This window comes from Dermochelys coriacea, chromosome 7, assembly GCF_009764565.3.
Source record: "Dermochelys coriacea isolate rDerCor1 chromosome 7, rDerCor1.pri.v4, whole genome shotgun sequence".
Taxonomy (NCBI): domain Eukaryota; kingdom Metazoa; phylum Chordata; order Testudines; family Dermochelyidae; genus Dermochelys; species Dermochelys coriacea.
The window spans coordinates 66,318,267-66,333,039 of record NC_050074.1 but is presented as its reverse complement, the minus strand read 5'-3'; positions in this window follow the sequence as shown (position 1 = coordinate 66,333,039).

The window sequence follows — 14,773 nt, the reverse complement described above, 5'->3', positions numbered from 1 at the left end:
TCTAGTAGAATGCTCCTTTTAGTGGCGATATCTGTCCCTCTGGTGAACCCCAGTTCATGGCTATGAAAAATATGCCCTTCAAAGCTTATCATATCTTTTCTTTAATGAGGAAAAACATGCATTAAAGATTTGACAGGAAGGGACTACAAAATAGTTAATGAATCAAGCCAAATTTGACTAACTGCTGATGTCAGCAATAGACTAAAATAAATCTTCTGGAAATTAAAACCTACTTTCGTACTTAGCTTTGAGGCTTTTATTATAATTTGCTGTTGTCATTTCTGTGTAATGAAAATTTCTTTTGGGGCAAAAAAAATTCCCTAATTACAAGTTTACATAACATATTTGCCATTAGACAACAATAATGTAATATGATTGTGTTTTGCTCTTATTATTTAAGAAATGGAACATTCCCTCAAAGTGGCTAACTGTTGCTCTGTGGTTAACATTCTCTTGCCTTCAGGTAAAATATGTCAATCTGAACTAGCAGGAAGGGAAAGGAGGGTCTTGTGGGTAAGGCAAACTGGAACAATGGAGATATGGGTTCTATTTCCAGCTGTGTCGCAGACTTCTTATATGACCGTGGGCAAGTTACTTAACCTTGCTATACTTCACAGCAACATCTGAAAAATGAAGGATAATACTATGCTGTGTCGTTGATGATGATATATGCACTCATGTATGTGATGGACTCAGATAGTATGGTGATGAGCATGAAAGAAGAGACGAAACATAATACCCTACATGATTATACAAGCAAGTAGATTTCTAGTAAATCAGCAATACTAGTGTATAAAGCCGGTCAAACTATTTATTGCAAAAATATATATATTTCATTTAATTCAGCCCTTTTCTTCCTTTTGTGGGTTGCCTGCAGACATATAGAGTTTTACTAACTTCATTATGACAGCACAAGCATTTTCCTAGCATATAAACATCTCTACTCAACAGGGTGAAGGCAGATTTGTGAGGCAGTATAACGTTTGCACTGCTGCTATTGTAGCTTGTCTCTGGATAAGTAAAACAGATCTATTTCTGAGCCTCTTAGTCCCATCCTTTTCATAGGTATTAAATTCACTTCAAATATTTTGCTACCAGTGATATCTAGTGGAAAAAACAAGGATTCCCATCAGATGTAAAGCCCATTGAAGTCAATGGAAAAACTCCCATTTAGATCAAGCCCTAAAAGATCATGCATAACACAGGGAAGAGCTTTTATTCATATGTTTGCTTTTACTTCTTAACCACATACAGAGAAAAATAATTAATGGAAGCTGTGTTATGTGGGGTAATAGACTGGGATGAGGGGGAGATGAGGGTTTGATCTGTAGTGTTTAGCATTATAATGATTTGATGGGCTTGTACTATGTTATTTATTTTAATCTTTCAGTTAAATCTGGCAAATTTAATTTATGGGAAATGCCTAGCGTGTTAGATGCTATAAAATCAAAATTAAATAATTAACTTGAAACTGGAACAATAAGTCTGAGAACAGAGCTGCAAAAAGAGCCACAAAAGTGATTTGAAGGCTGGGGACAATGCCTTACAGTGAGAGATTTAAAGAGCCCAGCAGTGCATTAATTTGTAATGGAAGAGGTGCTTAAGCAATTTTTTTTATTTTTGTAACTCATGCGGCAAGCCCAGAGGTGCCAAGGCTATGTACTGCCAAGCCTAGAGGTGTTGGGGCTCAGCCCTGGCACAAATTAAACACAGGAGCTCAGTCTGTTTTGCTTATCAAAAAGATTTAGAGTTAACTTGATTACAGTGTATAAATACCTTCACAGGGAGAAAATACCAGATATTAAAAGGCCTTTTAATTTAATGGGGAAAGTTTTAACAAGAACCAATGACTGAAAGCTGAAGCCAGACAAATTCAAGTTAGAAATAAGGCCTACTTTTTTTAAAAAAACAGTGTGATTATCCATTGGAACTAACTACCAGGAGAAGTGGTTGATTCTCCGCCTCTCGGAGTCTTAAGGTCAAGACTCGGTGCCTTTCTGGGAGGCATGCTTTAGCCAAACACAAGTTATTGCGCTCAACTGGAATTTAATGGCCTGTATCATATGGGATTTCAGACTAGTTGCTCTAATAGTCCCTTCTGGTCTTAAACTCTGTGAACCTAGGAACTGAAAACTTCTGTTCATATCAAGTTCAGCACAAAGCTTTAATGAACTGGGCCCTGATCCTGACAACTGCACGGCAGACCTCTGAATTCAGTGGCGTTCCCAGGATGTGCAGGAGTCTGTCCCCATGGGTCTCAGTGTAATATCAGGGCCTTAAGCTGCTTTGGTTGGTTCTTTTCCCCCTGCTCTCCCCCCCTCCCCCCATGTTGTACACAGATTCCATGCTGTTCTGATTGCAGAGGTAATCTTAAATAGAAGATGAGTTGCTGATACAATCTGTACCGCAGATAATGTTTGAGTTTCTTTATGATGACCACAAGGCAGAGCTTGAAAACAATGTAATGGAATTCATTAAATAATATAAGATGACAGAGTGGGGGGTATCATCGTGAGGCAATTACACCCTATGGTTCTTATGAGACACGAGGCACAGCCAAGTGCCTCTCTGATCCCTAGGGGCATGATTATTTTATAACCATCACACACAAACCCTAGAGCTGCTGTTTGCCTTGTAAAAAAACAAAAAACAAAACAAAAAAAGCCCTTCATTGTTGTTTGTGAAGATGGGGGATGTGTCATTGCTTACCAGTTAAAAGTACAAAGGTGGCAGTTTAAACTATTAAGCGGCAGTTTTGGCTGGCCTGTGTCATTTAATGTGAATCAGTCCAGTCAAGCATGCCAACTACACGCCTCACCTGGTTCTATGTAAGAAACAGATGTATCATTGCAACAAACAGTTGACTAGCCCATGAGATGTGGGCTTAGTCAGAGATTCTGGGACTAGGTTCCAAGACTTTGCAGAGCACTTTGGATAAAAGGTCTCCCCCCTATAGAAACACATGCAAGTCATTTTTATGTAATGCAAATATTAAGAACTTAAAGGCATGAAAGGATTAGGGCTGTACAGTATTTAGAGATTTCAGAGTAGCAGCCATGTTAGTCTGTATCCGCAAAAAGAAAAGGAGTACTTGTGACACCTTAGAGACTAACACATTTATTTGAGCATAAGCTTTCGTGAGCTACAGCTTCACTCACGAAAGCTTATGCTCAAACAAATTTGTTAGTCTCTAAGGTGCCACAAGTACTCCTTTTCTTTTTACAGTATTTAGAGTCTCCTGAAAAGCATCATGAGCAAGAATGACAAAATGCATCCGATGAAGTCAGCTGTAGCTCACGAAAGCTTATGCTCTAATAAATTTGTTAGTCTCTAAGGTGCCACAAGTACTCCTTTTCTTTTTTTGAAAATGTCCTGCTGTGTGCCCTTTTTATCAAAATAGCCTGTTCTCTGCATATATCACATTAACCCTAGTGTTTTATATAAATCAGTGGACAATGACATGAGCAAGCATTAGCTAGCTAGTCACAGACAATCCCAAATGTTAGCAGTCACACCGAACACTTATCTTTGGCTGTGAAGTCTGAATTTCCTTGCTGAAGAAGAAGATATTTTCCCACACATATATTTTTGCATCCTTTTTTGGTTTTTAGAACTTTCCTTGCACTTTTGACTACTTGTCAAAAAGAGCTGTAGAAAGTATTTTGTCACCTGCTGTTTTCCTCCCTGATCCTGCCATTTAATCACTAGAGTGGATTTGCTATGTCAGTCATTTACATAACAAGAGACAGTGAGGCCATAATTGCAAGGCTATTATGTCTGCATTCTATGGGGTCAAGCAGCAGGGCATTCTGAGTCATGGTAAAAGAAGATATAATTTTCACTCAGATACTTTGAAGAACGACATCAACTAGCCAAATAAACTGTTTTTTGCATGGATGGTCTCTTTGGCCTAGTATGAAAAGCTTGCTTTTAAACAAGGAAGAGATGTGCCTCTTGCTTCTATTAAAATAATGCAGTGACGGACAGAATGACAATTTGGAGAAATAACAATTATACAAATGAACACTAGTGCTTGAGGGTTTCCTTCTTGGCTGTAGCATATAGTTGCCCATTATTTCTTATAAAGTAATTATTTAAACTCATATACTAATGATAAAACTATTATAATCTCTAATAAACAACCTCATACTTTCAGAACCACAGTTATAGGACTGTCCATTTCTAAGAGCTGTGCTTCAGCTACAGCTGCCCGCTCTATTCACTCAGGCTGCCTGCTATAGACCCTGGCCATTCAAATAGTACCAGAGAGCGATAGTGATACCTTCTCATGGTGTTTTTCAAAACGCCCTTGATCAAATCACGACGAAGGATGCAGTGACTTTACTGCTGGAGTCTGTTACAGGCTTTAAAACTTCTATCTGAAGCAATAGCTTGAAATCTGCTTTCAATTCATCAGGTGGATTTTATCTCTTCAAATGACTCCAGTTTCCTCTCTCCCTTCCAACAGCCTCTTAGATAACTTCTTCCCCCTAATGGAATGTTGCACAATAGCACAGCAGAATTTCCTTTGATGCAATGTTTTAGAGTGTTCTGACTGACATCACTTATGCAGGTGGGAGAGAAACTGTCCCTTTTCCTTCTGGGAAGAATCACACTTTATATATTCTTCCACCTTCTATCTAGCCACTATATAGCACATGGCAAGCCATGTATGCCACAGTCAGAGTTGAGGTTAACACCCTTGTTTTTAAAAGGACAATTGAACAGGTGAACTGAACACTGTAAAACCTTGTAGAAGCACCCAGAAGACTTCCCCCAACTGGGGTTTAAACTAAGAGTTCAACAAAAGATTACACCACTTAGTGTCAGAGTCATGGTCAAACATACACTCAAATCTGCTTATGATAAGGATTTTAAATGAGTTTCTAAGAGGTCTTTGTGCAGTTAAAGCATGATCCCAGCAAAAAGAGAGATTCTTAGCCCCTGTTCTCTCTACTTTCCCTACAAAGCATCTAACCCCTAATATAAGACAATCCAGTTCACAGGAGCACCTCCCTGTTATACAGTGCTGGGGAATTACTTAACTCTTGACAGCTGGGCCAGCCCAGCTATACTGACCATATCTGTACCTAGGGCATGCGGCTGTGGTCTTTCATTTCATTGGGTGAGGTAACTCTTTCCCTAGCCAGAGACTATATACTCCATCTGACACAGTAATAAAATAAGATCACAGCACAGACATCTCAAAAGACTTAATGCTCATCTTGAATAAGTTATTTGTAAAGCTTACCCAAAGCTTGACAGAATTTCTGCAGTTTTCAATCCTGGGCTGGAGATCCCTGGAAGAATCCCTCCATGAAATTTCACAAACTTTTGGAAGCTTTGATACATTTTTCTTTGTTTTCAATTGATATGCAGATACAAATCAATTGAAACATAGCCACTTCTGTCTGTAGTGAAACACAGCAGACATTTTATGCCAGTAACTCACACTACCATTTTTGGAGGAAAAAGGAAAAAATAAAATAAAACAAAACAAAACCAACCCTTGAAACTGCAGGGGGAGCGTCTCTGGAATGATTTTGTCCTCGATATTGAGGCTAAATTGCAACCTGGGCCAAACTTTGCATGGGGATGAGTACACATTGGGACAGAATTTGACCTCTTTACTGTTATGACATGTGATCTCCAGTGATCACCAGTAGTTTGGGATTTCATCCAGTATATGATGACCAAGATTTTTAAAAGCGACTACTCATTTTGGAAGTCTCCTAGTTCAGGCACTCAACTTTAGACACCTTAATGGGATCTGTTTTTCAGAAAGTGCTGAGCATGTGCCCTCTGCAAATTAGGCCCTGTAAGGTGCCTAATGTTTAGAATGTGTTTCTTTCAATTGCCTGGGTTGGCTCCTCCCTCTTGCATTATAATTAGTTCAAAGGGACTACTTGTGTGAGTAAAGTGACTCAGGTGCACAAATGTTTACATGATCAGATCCTAAGATAATAAGGAAAAATACACAAACACCTTCATTCCACCACACTGTAGGCTAACCATTGCTGAGTAACCATGCTGTCATGTTGATATCACACTATTCTTCCCTGTTGGCAAATGGTTCTGGACCAAAGCAACACATCCAATAGCCTACACATTCAACAGCAGAAACCAACTGGTCTCTACTGAAGATAGAAGAGTCTATGGCATCAACTAGAATTCCCACTCAGGTAGGTATGAGCAAACTGGACTGGCTATAATGGGAACAGATCAGAACTTTCACCCATCTAGAGCATTCTGAATAATGACAAGCCGGAGTTGTGAGGAATGCAAACTGTCCTCACTCCAGCCCTGCAAAGATATCCGGAAAAACAATGCATCCAGAATTATATTACCTTTTTGTAGACCCTGTCTTCCACGGGGTAGTGGCAGCTGGTGGAGGAGCCACCAAGGACCATAGCAAGTTCAGAGGCAGAGGGCCTCTTAATGGATAGCTCTGTCCTCCCAGGGGATCCCTGGGGCTCCACCAGGTTTGGAAGTTGGCCTGTGAGGGGAACAAACTCTGCCCTATCCCTGACATAATGATATAGAGACCAACTCTGTGTGGGAACACTACTCAGATTTCTGTCCCCAGAGCCATTGCCCACAAGTTTTTCCCTGAAAGGGGATGATCTAGACCCATATTAGCACACGGAAGTGTTTATCACATGAGATGTGTTGAAATTATGAGCTTCACTACACTGCAAAAAAAACAAGCTTCTGAAAAGACAGAAATACATTTAATAAATACTTGCCACATGGAGAGCTCCCTTCACCTCAGGATCCAAAAGTGCTTTACAGATGTTAATTAGCCCTCTCAGAAATCTTTTGACAATTGGGCAAGTTATGATGTAGGCGAATTCGGCCGGGGCTTATCCCTCTCAGGGGCGGCGGGAAACCAAACCGCCTCGCTATGTCTGTCAGGCGTGTTGGGGAACTAGCCTGGCTGCGGGGCCAACAGTCAGTAGCTCGGGCCCTCAGGCAGGAGCTGAGCCAAGGAGTCCAATAACAAGGCCCAGGCCCTGGGTCAGGGTGGGCACCAAACAGTCTGTAGCTCAGGCCCTCAGGCAGGGGCTGAGCAAAAGAGTTCAATAACGAAGCCCGGGGTTCCTGGCTCCAAGCAGCCTGGGAGAGGGGGAGACTGCCACCAGTGAGATGGGTGGCAGGGGGGACACAGGACCACCCACTCCTCTGCATCCCAGGCCGGGGCCCTAGCAGCTGCAGAAGACCCGATGCTTGTGTCAGTGGGGTTCCTGGCTGCAATACACTGACATTGGCTCTGGCAGTGTTGCAGCCTCACTAGGGTTGGCTTCCCTGGGGCTACTTCCTACCTCCCCCTCCAGAGGTACCTGGGTCCGGCTGGCATCCTCTAAGGGGTCACACACCATGGGCTCCTTGGGGTAACTGGCGCTCGGTTGACTTGCTGGCTTCTCAGAGTAACTGGCGAACAGCAAGCTTAGCAGCGTCTCTGGGCTCGGGCTGGCGTCAGGCATTGGCTGGTCTGGCCAGTCCTCGGGTTGGCTGCCATTCACCGTGGTCTCCCAGCTGGGAGCTCTGCCCCATGCATCTGGCCTCTCCGGTGGCTGTGTTTCAACTGAGCTCTGGGGTCGGGCTTTTATACTTCCGGTCCTGCACCTTGACCTCTGAGGGGTTGGGGCAGGGTTCACTGGCTTCACCCACTTTGGCATCCAGAGAGGCTTGTCCCTCTCTGGGTCGGCAGGGAACCAGACCGCCTCGCTACACCCCATCGCCCCCGTTAAGTCTGGCTCCTGCTCGTCGGGCTCCTGCTTGTCGGGGCCAGACCCTTCCATACCTCCCAGGCAGGATAGGAAGTCAGCATTAGCGTGGTCCTTGCTGGCCCTGTGGCGAACTGTAAAGGTGTAGGGCTGTAGTGCCAGGTACCAAAGCTGTATCCTCATACTATTGTCTTTAATTCTGTTCAGACACTGGAGCAGGGCGTGGTCAGTGATTAAGGTGAACAGGGCCCCAAGAAAGTAGTCACGTAGGGCTTCACAAGCCCAGTTCACTGTAAGGGCCTCCTTCTCCAACACCGCATAGTTCTTCTCCCGCGGAAACAATTTCCGGCTAATATATAAGACTGGGTGGTCTTCCCCAACTATTTCTTGGGACAGGACGGCACCCAGTCCTACCTCCGAGGCATCCGTTTGGAGGATGAAGTCTCAGCTGAAATTTGGGCTGTAGAGGACCGGTTCACGGCAGAGACTTGTTTGGAGTTTCTGAAAGGCATCTTCGCATTCCTGGGTCCCAACCAAACGTCGAGAGCTGTCTTTGGTTAACAGGCCAGTCAAAGGGGTGGCGTTAGACACAAAATGAGGAATGAAGCACCGATAATAGCCAGCAGGCCACCAGGGTCTGGACCGTTCCCACGAGGGGCTTCACTTGTCCATTCCCTCTGAAGTAGCCCAGATAAGTAGTCTCTTGCCACCCAATGCAGAATTTTTTTGGGTGGGTTGTCAACCCGCAGCCCGTAGAGATCTCAGGATGGTGCCACCCATACCAAATGATCCTCCCAATGGCGGCTGTAGATGACCACATCGTCCAGGTAGGCAGCCGCATAGTCTCGATGGGGATGGAGGACACGGTTCATCAGCTGCTGAAACATGGCTGGGGCCGCATGCAAGCCGAAGGGCATCCGGGTGAATTGGTACAGACCTGTTGGGGTGGCAAATGCAGTCTTCTCCCTTGAAGCGGGGTCGAGTGGCATCTGCCAGTAGGCCTTGCTGAGGTCAAGTGTGGTGAGGAAACGAGCTTCCCCTAACCGGCCAAGCAGCTTATCTACGTGAGGCATCAGATACGTGTCAAATTTAGAAATGGCATTGATGCGTCAGAAGTCGATGCGTCGGAAGTCCTGTCAGGCTTGGGTATTAGCACTACCGGGCTACACCATTCGCTCTGTGAGGGTTCAATTACGCCCAGCTCTAGCATGGCTTGTATCTCTTCCTTGAAGATTTGCCACATTCGGTGCAGCAAGGGCCTGGTCGCTTCTTGGATCACTACCCCAGGTTCTGTCTGAATGGTATGATAGACCAGGGTGGTGTAACCCGGCTGGCTGGTGAAGGTTCGCAGGAATGCCTGTAGGAAGCACTGGGTTTGCTTGCGTTGTTCATCCGTGAAGGTCTCCGTGAGCTGGGGCTCTTCAGTGTCCTGGGTCAGGGTGGTGTGGGGGCCCAGCTCTGGCTCCAGTGTGTAGGGGTTAATTAATAAGTCCTTGCGCTCCCGCCAGGGCTTCAGGAGGTTGACATGGTACCGCTGGGTTTTCTTACGTCAGTCCGGTTGATTGATCTCAGAGGTGATGGGCCCCACCTTCCAGATCACCTCATAGGGGCCCTGCCAGAGAGCCAGTAGCTTTGACTCGCTCGTGGGCAGGAGAAGCAGGACTCGGTCCCCAGGTTTAAAGTCGCAGCTCTGCGTGCCACAGTTATATGTTCGTGCTTGAGCCTCCTGGGCAGCTCTTAAGTTTTCCCGGGTGAGCGCTCCGGCTGAGTGAGGCGTTCCTGGAGCTGGAGGACATATTTTAAGAGGCCCTGGGTTGGTGATGGAGCTTCTTCCCACGCTTCCCACATCAGGTCCAGGAGCCCCCGTGGGCGGCGGTCATACAACAACTCAAAAGGGGAAAACTTCATAGAGGACTGGGGCACCTCCCGGATCGCCAGAAGCAAAGGTGGGAGTAGCTGGTCCCATTGGCGTAGTTCTTCTGGGGGAATTTGCGCAACATGTCTTTTAGAGTACGGTTAAACCATTCAACCAAACCATCGATTTGTGGATGGTAAATAGAGGTGCGCAACTGCTTGATCCCCAGGAGCCCACACACCTGCTGCAGCAGTCAGGAGGTAAAGTTGGTGCCCTGGTCAGTGAGAATCTCCTGGGGCAGGCCTACAGGAGCAAAGACCTTCCTGAGTTCTCCTGCAATGGTTTGGGTAGTGATGCTCCGTAGTGGCACTGCCTCTGGGAAATGGGTAGCATAATCTACTAGGACTAGCACATACTGAAATCTAGCAGTGCTTTTTGGGAGGGGCCCCGCCAGGTTCATGGCCACGCGCTCGCAGGGCATTTCGACAATGGGCATGGGGACCAACAGGGCCTTGGGTGTCCGCAGGGGTGCAGCAAGCTGGCACTCGGGACAGGAGCTACAATAGTTCCTTACTTCCTGATGCACGCTGGGCCAGAAGAAGCATGTCAGCATCCGGGCGAGAGTCTTCTCATGGCCCAAGTGCCTGGCGGCTGAGATGTTGTGGGTGAGTTTCATTATGGCCCTCCTGTGACATCAAGGCACGAATAGTTGTCTCTGGGGTTCTCCTGTGCGCAGGTCCCATTCTACTCTATAGAGCCGATCCTGATGCAGTTCAAAGTGGGGCCACTGCTTCGCCCGGTGTGGGTCAATTATGGCTCCATCGACCGTGACTAGTTGTTCGTAAGCATGACTGTGGGTAGGATCTGCCCTTTGGTCACAACAAAAGTCAGTGTGAAGCAAGGGTTCAGCAGAAGCATCTGGCGCGGCATCCACGGGTTCCTCTTCTGGTCTGTTGGGGTCTGGTGCCTCCCCTCGCTCCGACTGGGTCCCAGGAAGGCCTCCTTCCAGTACTGGGGTAACAGCGGGACTCTCGTCGGCATTTAAGCAAAGGATTTCCGGAAAGTCTGGCCAGTCCTACCCCAGGATTACTGGGTATGCAAGCCGAGGGGCTAGGCCAACCACCATCGATCACATGACCCCTCCACGGTAAGCCAGACTTGGGCACTGGGGTAGGGTCGCACGTCGTCCTGGATGCATTGTAGACAGATCGTCCCCAGGGGTGGATCAGCCTGGAGGTCTAGGCTTTGATGAAGCAGCGTCTGACCGCAGCCTGAATCAATTAGGGCCCAAGGCAATCCCCGACAACCACTGGCACCGTAATCTTGGTGGCCTGTGGGTGTCGGGTGCGGGTTTCTCCCATGCAGACCTGGCCGAAACTGCAATCCATCTCGGTGCAGTCCTGCTGTAAATGGCCATATTTCCCACAGGAAAAACAGGGTCCGAGGTCCGCGCTCCCAGGCTGGGACAGTGTTCCCGCCTGGCCCCTGGGAGGGCTTCGTGTGATCCCTTGGGTATCTGGTCGAGGTGCTGGGGCTTGACGACCTGGGACCTCGGCAGGCCGGGATTGTGGCTCTGGGCCCCATGGTGGGTTTCGTGGCTCAGCCCGGGGGGTCCCTCTTTTCTCTGGGTTAGAGCGTTCCAGTCCAGGTGGGGCAGCTCGAACGCTCAGTCCCACTGGTGCTTCAGCGGCGAGGAAATCTTCCATTAGTGTGATGGCTGCCATTACAGTCGTAGGCCCATGGCGGAGGACCCAGGCCCTTCCCCGCGATGGGAGTATGTGGACGAATTGCTCCACAATAAATTTGTTCAACGAGCTCATCCCGGGTCCTCCTTTTGGGCTGTAGCCACTGCTTGCATGCTTCCCTCAAGTATTGGACTACCATCCAGGGTCAGGCCCCCGTAGGATAGACCAAGCTCCGGAACCGCTGCCGGAAGGTCTCCGGACTAACGTCCAAGGCACCTAAGATTGCCGCCTTTACCCAGGTGTAGTCCCGTGCCTCGTCTGTGGATAGATCCCGATATAAGGTTTCGGTGGTCCCAGTCAGGTACGGGGTCAATCTGGTAGCTCACTGGTCTCGGGCCCAGCCTGCAACTAAAGCCACTCTTTCAAAACTCACAAGAAAAGCTTCTGGGTTGTCGTTGGATCCCATCTTTGTCAACCGGATAGGTGGGGCCAGGCTGGGTGATCCAGCGGGCCCCGCAGGCTGGGGCTCCGCAGGACGGGGCAACAAGGTTGCCAACTGCTGCAGGCATTGCTGCTGGTGGTCCTGGTTCTGGCATCCCAGCTCCAAAATCAGCTGTTGCTGTTGGGTCCCGAGCTGCTGGACCAGCTGCTGCTGCTGCTGGAGCTGGGCGGCCTGCTGCTGTTGTTGGCTTTTGGCTAGGAACTTAATAAGCTTATCCATATCCAGGGTTGCTTGGGCACACTCCTCTGTAGATCCCTTCTCACAAGGATCGGGGGATTGATGCCCGCATTCTCCACCACGTGCAGGTGAGTTTGGCTGGGGCCTGTCCCTCTCCGAGGCGGCGGGGAACCAGACCGCCTCGCTATGTCTGTCAGGTGTGTCGGGGAACTAGCCTGGTTGTGGGGCCAACAGTCAGTAGCTCAGGCCCTCAGGCAGGAGCTGAGCCAAGGAGTCCAATAACAAGGCCCAGGCCCTGGGTCAGGGTGGGCACCAAACAGTCTGTAGCTCAGGCCCTCAGGCAGGGGCTGAGCAAAAGAGTTCAATAACGAAGCCCGGGGTTCCTGGCTCCAAGCAGCCTGGGAGAGGGGGAGACTGCCACCAGTGAGATGGGTGGCAGGGGGGACACAGGACCACCCACTCCTCTGCATCCCAGGCCGGGGCCCTAGCAGCTGCAGAAGACCCGATGCTTGTGTCAGTGGGGTTCCTGGCTGCAATACACTGACATTGGCTCTGGCAGTGTTGCAGCCTCACTAGGGTTGGCTTCCCTGGGGCTACTTCCTACCTCCCCCTCCAGAGGTACCTGGGTCCGGCTGGCATCCTCTAAGGGGTCACACACCATGGGCTCCTTGGGGTAACTGGCGCTTGGTTGGATTGCCAGCTCCTCGGGGTAACTGGCAAACAGCAAGCTTGGCAGCGTCTCTGGGCTCGGGCTGGCATCAGGCATTGGCTGGTCTGGCCAGTCCTCGGGTCGGCCACCGTTCACCGTGGTCTCCCGGCTAGGAGCTCCGCCACATGCGTCTGGCCTCTCCGGTGGCTGTGTTTCAATTAAGCTCTGGGGTTGGGCTTTTATACTTCCGGTCCTGCACCTTGACCTCTGAGGGGTGGGGGTAGGGTTCGCTGGCTCCACACACTTTGGCATCCAGAGAGGCTCATCCCTCTCTGGGGCGGCAGGGAACCAGACCGCCTCGCTACATATGGCCAAAGAATCTTTCATTTAAGGATCTCAAAGTGCTTTATAAAGTTAGGTATTTTGAGTTTCATATTATTGATGGGGAAAATGATTGGTTAACCAAGATTACATAGCAAGCCAATGGCAGAACTCAGGTCTCCTGTCCCATGCTTTAACCACTAGACATGCTTTTTGAGGAAATTAATTATGTGCTAACATGGCAGTTTCTATATAGCACTGTGCCAACTTATGAATCCACCAGGAACTATAGAATCAGGAGGAAGTAGGCTTCAGAGAGCCATGAAGACATGAAAAGTTCAGGGATTCTCCAAGCTAGACACTGAATCCAGTTCATCCATTATGTTTTTAATGCTATAGGTAAGTGTAAGATTCCACTGAAACCTGAGATTCCCTTCGTCTCTGAGAGCACAACACTATAGGTGAAAGTTGTTGGCAAAAGTTTACAAGCTGCTCCCAAAAATGCCCTTCTGTACAAGGAAGCAGGTATAAACAAGTAATATCAGACAACATGACCTATCACCACTTCACATAGCTGGACAGTTTTCCAGTCATTTGACTTTGATACTAAAAGTGATCACAGTGTGATACAGAGGTCAAAACAACCCATTCATGAGAGGTATGCAGAGGGATATACAAGTTAGGTGGAAACATTCACTCTTTCTTCCCTTTCTTTTTAGGAGTGGAAGAGAACTGTATCAGCTTGCGGAATGTGAAAGCTCAAAGAGCGCGCAGTATTGTCCACTATATTGCGTGGAAGGAGAACTTAATAAACCTTGGAGTCTGAAGGAAGAACGTGATTGCTGTCCCTTTGAAATACCGTGGCCTAAAGAGTTTATTTGGGCACCTGAGCAGATCTGAGTTTCTGGTTTCCTGGGGATCATAAACCAACCACTGAACTGCTGTGCTCACAAAACATTCAGGGCCCCAAAAGTCTCAACACAAATGTTTTGTCATGTTGCTTATGTCATTAAAAGCTCTATTTAAAACCTTGGTTGAAAAGGAGCTGCTGTTGTTTTTATCAGAGAAGCATGTACAGGCTCCAACTGAGATGAGGGCCCCTCTGGTGCTAGGTGCTGTACAGGGGAGACAGAGGGACACAGATAGGAAATGATATGTCCACAGTCATGCCACAGATCAATGGCAAATCCAGCAGCTGAAGGCAGGGCTCCTGATTCCCATTCCAGTGACCTATTGGGACACACTCTAAACAGTGTTTTCTGCTAATGTCCTACTGACCTGGGGGGTTTGAATCAGTGACCAAGATGGAAAAAGGCTTTTTTCTCCATTGCCAATCCCCTCATCCATCCAGTCACATTACCAAACCCAAAGTAACCTACTTAAAAATTCCTTAATAAGATGTAGGGCGGAAAGTACATTACAGAAGATTCAGGCTGTGTGTATCAAATTGTAATCTCCCCGGCTGTGTTTGCATTAGGCTTTATTCTGAAAAATAATTTCCCACACTTTCTAAGGCTGAGGCAGCTTCACTTGTGGGAGCGCTAGTGCTAGCTGGCTGCTGGCATCCGAAGCACTGGGCTGTCTAAAGCTGCTCAGAGCTCAGTGGTGAAAACACTGACAGTAGCAGGAGCTCTATCATGTACTAGATGAACTCACACTGGTGTTAGCAATAGAGAGACATTTTTCAGAAAAAGCCAAATTAAACAAAAAAAGTCTTTGCAGATAAAAGCAAATCAGCTAAACCAATGAAGAAAAGCCTGTAATCTGCTACTTAGAAACAGGCAGCCATGTTTCCCCTCTTACAGACAGCAGCAACCCCACTGTCCAATAATTGCACCGATGTCAGGGAATCTACTA